Source organism: Populus trichocarpa, chromosome 6 (genome assembly GCF_000002775.5).
Source record: "Populus trichocarpa isolate Nisqually-1 chromosome 6, P.trichocarpa_v4.1, whole genome shotgun sequence".
Taxonomy (NCBI): Eukaryota; Viridiplantae; Streptophyta; class Magnoliopsida; order Malpighiales; family Salicaceae; genus Populus; species Populus trichocarpa.
The window spans coordinates 14,561,051-14,568,881 of record NC_037290.2 but is presented as its reverse complement, the minus strand read 5'-3'; the positions used below and the strand labels follow the sequence as shown (position 1 = coordinate 14,568,881).

Here is a 7,831-nt window from a genome sequence, read left to right as displayed (position 1 = left end):
AGCCAAGCAATTATCACTTTCACGGACAAGGAGTCTATGGAGAAAGAACTGAAAGATGTTTGCTCTGTTATGAAAAACTCTTTCATTCGTTTCAAACCGTGGGAACAGAAGGTTAAAGCCACAGATCAGATTTGTTTGGGTGTCCATTCTGGGACTACCGTTGGTAGGTTGGAACCGCAAATGTATTGAGACGATTGTTGAGGGCGCAGGGAAGATGGTAGGATACGACATTACCAGTGTTAGTCAAGGTTCGCTTATGAGTAAAGGTGTTACTAAACACGACTTCTTTTGTGACCTTAAGCGAACAGATATCGCTGATTCTTGACGGCGACGAATATGAAATCTTAGTCAACAAATTGAATCCAGATTTTAGTCCCCTGTTTACTACAATCAAGCACTCAATGGATGCATCCGGTACTCGCGTCTCAGATGAGGAGTCCTGCAGTGAGAATAAAAATTCAGAAGGGTACAAGGTGGTAGTTGTACAACGGATACAGTTTTTGCAGAGCATAAGGAGGTGGATATGGAGAGTGACTCTTCTCTCCTCCTCTGTCTAGGCCACGCTGGACAAATGAGCTACCCGGATCACACTGACACAACTTTCAAATCCTTTTGCTTGTTTCCCGAAATTAAGGGAAAGTACACGCACAGTTTGCAGACGAAAGATAAGCAAATGTCCATTGCCCCATACTAGCCGTCCTTTGTTCTGTCATGCTATGATAAATTTATGGCAAACACTCAAGAGGCAAGGGATAGAGACAACAGTTCAGATGATTCAATTATTGAAGTGGGCCTTACCAAAAAACATGTTACAGGTCATAACACCTCTTCAACCCAAGAAACAAGTCTTGTTAACAAGCCCGTGAGGTCATGGGCTACAGGCCTTAACATCTCTTCAGCCCAAGAAACAAGCCCTTCTTCTAAGCCAATGAGACCCAAGAACTCAGACCAGCTTTACAACAAGCGACTTGTGCCCAAATATTCCTATAATAAAAGGAAGAAAGTGAAGAAAGATAGATGTGTTTTGGCTTATGATGGCATATCAGCTGAAGATCTTGAGTTCCCTGTAACAAATATATCCGATCATCAAAAGGATACATCTCTGAAAGACACCAGCTTATCCCCTGTTACTAGGTCAGCCGCAGATGAAAGAGAAGAAAGGAATCCTAATCATGCCTCCACGGAAGAAGAGGTTAGGGGTACAGAGGTTTGTTTACCAGCCTCGTTGAATACTCAGTGCAGTCAGCAGGGCTCTTTAGATGCGAAAAGGAAAACAACGCTGCTAGAAGCAAAACAAGGAAACTGAAAATGTTGACAGCAAGTGGCAGGGTAGCTAATACAACCGAAGAAAGTGTTTCCGTAGACTCCCTCAATTTGGGAATCCAGCAAGGGAATGTTCGGTATCAGATAACTTGCAATAATAATCAAGCTGACGGTTTTGATAAAGAAAAGGAGTTTCAGGAAATGATACAAGATGCAGTTACTCTGGGTTTGGGGAATCCTCGGGATCTCACAGCGTATGAAGATGGAATCTGGAGCAATATTGACAGAGAAGTGAATGAATGGATATCGATCAACCGACTGTAAGTGATCCGTTTTGCTCAGCATGCCTCGTTTTGGTTTTTAGTTATTCTCTATTAATATCTTTGCTTGGAACAGTTGTGGTTTAGATATGTCTAATAAACACAATTCCATCCAGAATAGGCTAATAAATTGTAATGTGGGAATTGTTCTGACTCTTTCATCAGAAATCTGTGAAATGTTGTAAATGTTAAATAGGCTTCCCTGTAGGCAAATCAGGAGGAATAATTGTGATATGGGATAGTTCTATCTTTGAGGTGGATAGCATTGAATTTAGGGGGCAGTGGATTTATTCATGCGGCACAAATGTTAAGTCTTCCTGGTAGTTGGTGTCTATGTAGCATCTTATGTGTAAGAACGTGCTAAATTATGGGAAGATATTACTATTCTTAAGTTTGCTTTTGAATTGTCAATGGTGGTGTTAGGTGACTTCAACGAAACCCTTTACTCTCATGAGAGAAGTAGTGGTTACCTCAATCATTCAGGTTCAGCATCTTTTCACAGCTTCTTATCTGACTGTGAATTGATAGAATTCAATCCACATGGCAATCGTTTCACTTGGTACAGGGGTGGATACATGAGCCGCATTGACAAGGCTTTTGCCACTCCAGATGTTCATCTTTAGTTCCAGACTTTAACTCTCTGCTGTTATTCGAGGGGACCGTCGGATCATTGTCAACTGCTACTTGAAAACTCTAAGGTAGACTGGGTTGCCTCTTGGTGGGCAATCCGAGTAGGCTTTCTACTTGGAAACCAGTGTTGTCTTCTATCAAAGCTAAGTTGAGTACTTGGAAAAGAAAGATTCTAACATGGTTGGGAGGATATGTTTTAAGTTTTTTGCCTCTATATTATATGTCTATTTTTCCTATGTTAAAGGGTATTATCAATGCCATATCTTATATCAATCACTTTTTTTTTTGTGGAATGGTATTTCAAACTCTCATGCTATTTGCAAGGTGGCTTGGCATAAGATCATCAAGTGTAAATCTTTTGGTGGTCTTGACTTGGGATCTTTGCACCATAAAAACTTGGCTTTGCTCTTTAAATGGTTCTAAAGTCTAGACAAATGAGTGGTAGGAGGCTGGCAAGACTTTATCCTTCGAAAATATCAGCCAAATTTTGCAAATGGACTTTCTGTGTTTGTCGATTCTCTTTCCCAAACTTGGCATGACATGGTGTCGACTATCTTCACAAATGAAAGCATAATCATTCCTCTCAAGTCTAACATTGGGTTCAAGGTGGGTCATGACAACAACATTTGGTTTTGGACCAATTCTTGGCTAGGTACTGCAACCCCTCTTCAGATCTTATTTCTTAGACTATATAATCTCTCTCTGCAGCAATCAATAAGCCTTGTAGATGTGTATTGCCTGGCTAATAATTCAGTCAACCTGTCTTGGAAGAGAAGTACCGGTCACGTGAGCTTTGTATGTGGGAAAGCTTATTTGTAGAGGTGGAGCGTGGTCTAGTCTTCTCTGAAGGTGAAGACATAAAGGTATAAATATTTCATAATTTCGACACTTACTCAGTTTATTTAGGATGCTAATTGCTAGATAGCCTCTCTGCTTCAGGGGATCCTTCCTTTTCCATTTTGCTTTGGAAAGGTTTTGCCCTTTATCAATCGACGTTTTCATATGGTTCCCGTTTAATGGAGTCTTAGCACAAAGGGTTTTTAGCTGAGAGGGGGATTATTAACTATGAAGATGCTCTTTGTCCTTTTTTTTTATTGTAAGGAGATTTGGACTATAAATCACCCTTTTCATCAGTGTATTATTACGTGGAATTTTTGGGGTAGATTCATGCATTGGTTTGGATGTTTAGGTTGTCTGCCCAGGGACCCAAATCATAATCTATAGGAATGGCTCAAATCAGTCAGAGGTAACTTTTAGCGTCAGGCTATTACTCTTCTTTACAAAGGCTTCTATTAGTCTATCTGGATAGTTAGCAATCGTCTCATATTTGGGTCCAAAACTCCAGACTAGGATGTGATTTTCGACCTTACCTATAAACACTTAACAAAAAAAAAGTAAAGCTAGAAACGACTTCATCGTTGCTGTCGATTTCTGTATAGGCAACGACACAGTTTTCCCTGCTGATTTCTGGATCAGCAGCGACACAATTTTCGCTGCAGATTTCTTGATCGGCAGCAACACAATTTTCATTACTAATCTCTGAGTCGGCAGCGACACCTTTTTTTGTTGTCGATTTCCGAATCGGCAGCGACATAGTTTTCGATGCTGATTTCTGAGTCAACGATGGTTGGGTGCGCTGACGAATCCATGTGTTTTGTAAAACCTGACAAATCTTGTCTTTGGTCGAGCCATACTAGGAAGAATTAAGGGGTGAAAAACTGGCCAACTTTGGAGGAAAAAAATGTAAATCCCAACGGGAACTTGAATAAAAGGCCAACCAACACTAAACAAAATTAAAAGGACCAAACTGGTTTACTCTTAAGAGGCCTTCAGAAGGGGGAAAACTGGTTTCTCGGATAACTTAATGAGGGATAATGATAAGGTAGAACAACCCCCAAACACCCCAGCACACTTATAAAGGCTATAAATACAAGGAGAAAGAAAGGGTGACCCTTCCTCTTTCTAAAGACTAGTTGTAGCAGCTGTATGCTCTTGCTCCTCTACCCCTTCTCCACAGAAAACCAGACCCAATCTAGCTGCATGCCCCCTCCATTAAATGTGTGAGCTAAAGAAGACCTAGAGAGTGAGGTTAGTGACTGAAATCATGGAAGGAGGAAGGGTGTAGCAGGCCTATTAAGCTGCAGAAGAAAAGAACAAGAGAAAATCGGACAGAAAAAGAAAGAGATACCTCTGAAACTACACTTGGAACCTGTAAAAAAAGACATAAGGTAAGACCCATTTCATCTCTTGACTAAAAGATACCTCACGATTTGGATAAGGAGAAAAAAGGAGAAAGAAGAACCTAGAGGGTTGGTTGGACAACAGGTGAGAGAAGGAAGAAGCTGGACACAAAGAGATGAACAGACCACCAAATCCCTTCCTAAGGTTATTGAAAACCATGAGGTATGAACTAGAACCCTTCTCCACTGTTCTTTTGACTTTGGGACTGAAAAGAAAGAAGAAAACCCTAAGCAAATGGCCTAGGATTCTTACATCAGTTGTTGAGGAAATCTAGATTAGAAAGAGGGACAAAAAGGGGACTGAATAGGGGGACTTAATTCCAGAACACTTAACAAAGGAAATGAACAATTTTGAATGCATAAACTTAGAGAGATGGCTGACCAAAGTGAGGGTTGGACAGAACATGGATTAAAAGGATAAAATGCAAAGATTATCCTTGTTAGAGTTGCTCAATTATGTGAAGCCAAAACAGAACTTATGCTTGTGTTTATGACAACATTTTTGCATATATGAATGATGAAATTATGTGAAAATATGGTAAAAAGTGTTATGAACATAATTGTACTATCATTTGAACCTTAGAAGCATATGGAAATCAGAACTGAATTCACTCCATGTTGATGCCTTGAGTTTGTGTGTGTAATGGATGAACTTGTTTAATTAGGAAGCAAAAGGTATACGTATGAGTACGATATGTTGCTCGCTATACTATTGTGTTAAACTTGATGAAATGCATGTGAAAGATTAGATGAAAGAGGCATATATGTTTCGGTCAAGAATAGGAACATTGACGAAATCTAACATGATGAACCTCTATAAGTTGGTGTGAAATAACATAAATGTGGGACTTGTTTACGTGTAGTTGAATTGCTACAAATTATATTGATGAATTTTGGATAATACCATTGAGGACTTAAAGTGATGTTGGAAGGGATGAATTGGGGAAAACCTTGTTAAATGAACATGTGTTGATATTTGTGTTGTTTGGTGATGAGTAATTAATGAAGTGTGATTCGTTGAGGTTCTAGACCCATCTAGGGTGAGAAATATTGGTAGAGGGAAGCATAGCGTAAGCCTTATGCTTGGCTGAAGGGAAGGAGTGAAACTAGAAATGATTTCATCACCGTTGTCGATTTCTGAATCGGTAGCAACAAGAGTTGCGTTAATGATTTCTAAGTCAGCAATGACTCAGTTTCGTCAACAATTTATGCGTCAACCATAAACCATATGCGCTGACGATTTCAGCGTTAACCGGGAAACTATGTTGCATTGATGATTTCTAAGTCGGTAACGACTTGGTTTTCATCAACGATTTCTGAGTCAGCAGTATCCAAGATAGGTTGATGATTTCCACCAAGTACATTGTTCCCAGCGAATTAGTTCTCGATGCCGGATTTGTGGAGTCAGCAGCAAATCAGTTTCGTTGTCAAATTGTGGAGTCAGCAACGAATTAGTTTTCACTGCCGAATTGTGGTGTCAATAGAGAATCAGTTTTCGCTGTCGAATTGTGGTGTCAGCAGAGAATCAGTCTTCGCTGCCGAATTGTGTAGTCAGCAGCGAATCAGCTTTCATTTTGAATTGTGATGTCAGCAGCGAATTAGTTTTTACTGCTGAATTTGTGGAGTTAGCAACGAATCAGTTTCGCTGTCGAATTGTGGTGTCAGCAGCGAATCAAGTTTTGCTGCCAAATTATGGTGTCAGCAGCGAATCAATTTTTGGTGCCGAAGTGTGGTGTCAGCAGCGAATTAGTTTTCGCTGCTGAATTGTGGTGTCAGCAGCAAATCAGTTTTCGCTGCCGAATCATGTGCTCCAGCGAATCAGTTTGCTAACGTGTTTGTGTCACCAGCAAACCAATTTCACTGACAATTTTGTATTCCAGCGAATCAGTTCGCTGACAAATCTGCAGCACCAGTGAACCAGTTTCGGTGACGAAGTTCTGCGACAAATTACATAACAGAACTGGTTCCATGATTAAAATGATTGCATTGTATGATTGTAATATATAAACGCTAGAATGTGAACACGTGTGTTCTTGAAATTTCTATGGTGATAAGTTGTTTGATTACTGAAATGCAAATGAACTGATTTGTGACCATTGATGTGTTAGGTGATACGACCAGGACCCGATCCGTGACCGGACAAGGACATCCCATGGAAGGAGTAGGTAAGTGATTTCCACCCCCTTCTAGCATAACGTTAGTTTTTGAAGTGAATTTATTACGAAGGATCTATTGTTGTGCTATATGGAATGCTAAATTGTCACGAATGGTGTATGAGCATTACAAAGGATTTACCGTTGTATTATAATGAATGTTAATTATCACGAATGGTTGTATAAGTATTACAAAGGATCTATCGTTGCATTATATTGAATGTTAGTTGTTACGAATGGTTATATGAGTATTGTGAAGGATCTATTATTGTGCATACATAGTGCTAAATTGTTACAAATTTTTGTATAAGTATTACGAAGGATCTATCGTTGTATTATGCTGAAGGTTATTTGTCACGAATGTTTATATGAGTACTGCGAAGGATCTATTATTATGCAGACATAATGCTAAATTGTTATGAATTTTTGTATGAGTGTTACGAGGATCTATTGTTGTATTGTATTGAACATTAACTGTAATGAATGGTTAGATAAGTAATACGAAGGATCTACTATTGTGTTATACTAAATGCTAAACTGTTACAGATTGTTTGTTCGAGTATTACAAATGATTTATTATTGTGTATACTGAATGTTAAACTATTACGGAATGTCTGTACAGGTATTACAAAAGGTCTATTATTATGTTATAGTGCATGTCAAATTGTTATGAATTGTTTGAATATGCATTACAAATGATATATTATCATGTTATAGTGATTCCATAAACCGCCTATGGAATGTTTGATTGGCTAATGATTAACTTCGGTTAATGGCATCCTAGAAGGATAACCGACCTTACTCAACTCATGATCTGACTTGATAGTTAACACTTGTGCAACGACCGATAATTTACCATGATTTGTGCAACCATCCCATAATGGTTCGTCAGAATCTTTCAAAAGATAAAAAAACATGGCCGCATCCGTATTAAGTTCTTCATTTACAATTGGACATTGACTGACATGACACTGACTCATTCCCATAAAAAAACTATAATCCTATAAGGATTATACAACTCCATGCACATTGCTAGCACTAAAAGTTGACCCAACCATTATTTCTACCATGATCTTGTAAGGAACATATGGTTCTCCGTGTGCATACCAACACAAGTATTGATCTATGAACTCTTTTTGTAGAAGATGCATTGTTACAACATCTGAATCGAGAAATTTTTTATTTTTACATCTCTTGTATGGACATCTAATACTGTCTCTATTAA

At 38.9% G+C, this 7,831-nt stretch overlaps 1 long non-coding RNA gene across 1 annotated transcript; it reads left to right on the top strand.

The window, feature by feature from the left end:
• The first annotated feature begins 1,001 nt into the window (after nucleotides 1-1,001).
• Nucleotides 1,002-7,136, top strand: LOC112327943 (uncharacterized). The gene is made up of 2 exons (XR_002982470.2): nucleotides 1,002-1,583; nucleotides 6,562-7,136. It is a non-coding gene; the product is annotated as an uncharacterized LOC112327943 (long non-coding RNA).
• The last annotated feature ends 695 nt before the right edge of the window (nucleotides 7,137-7,831 follow it).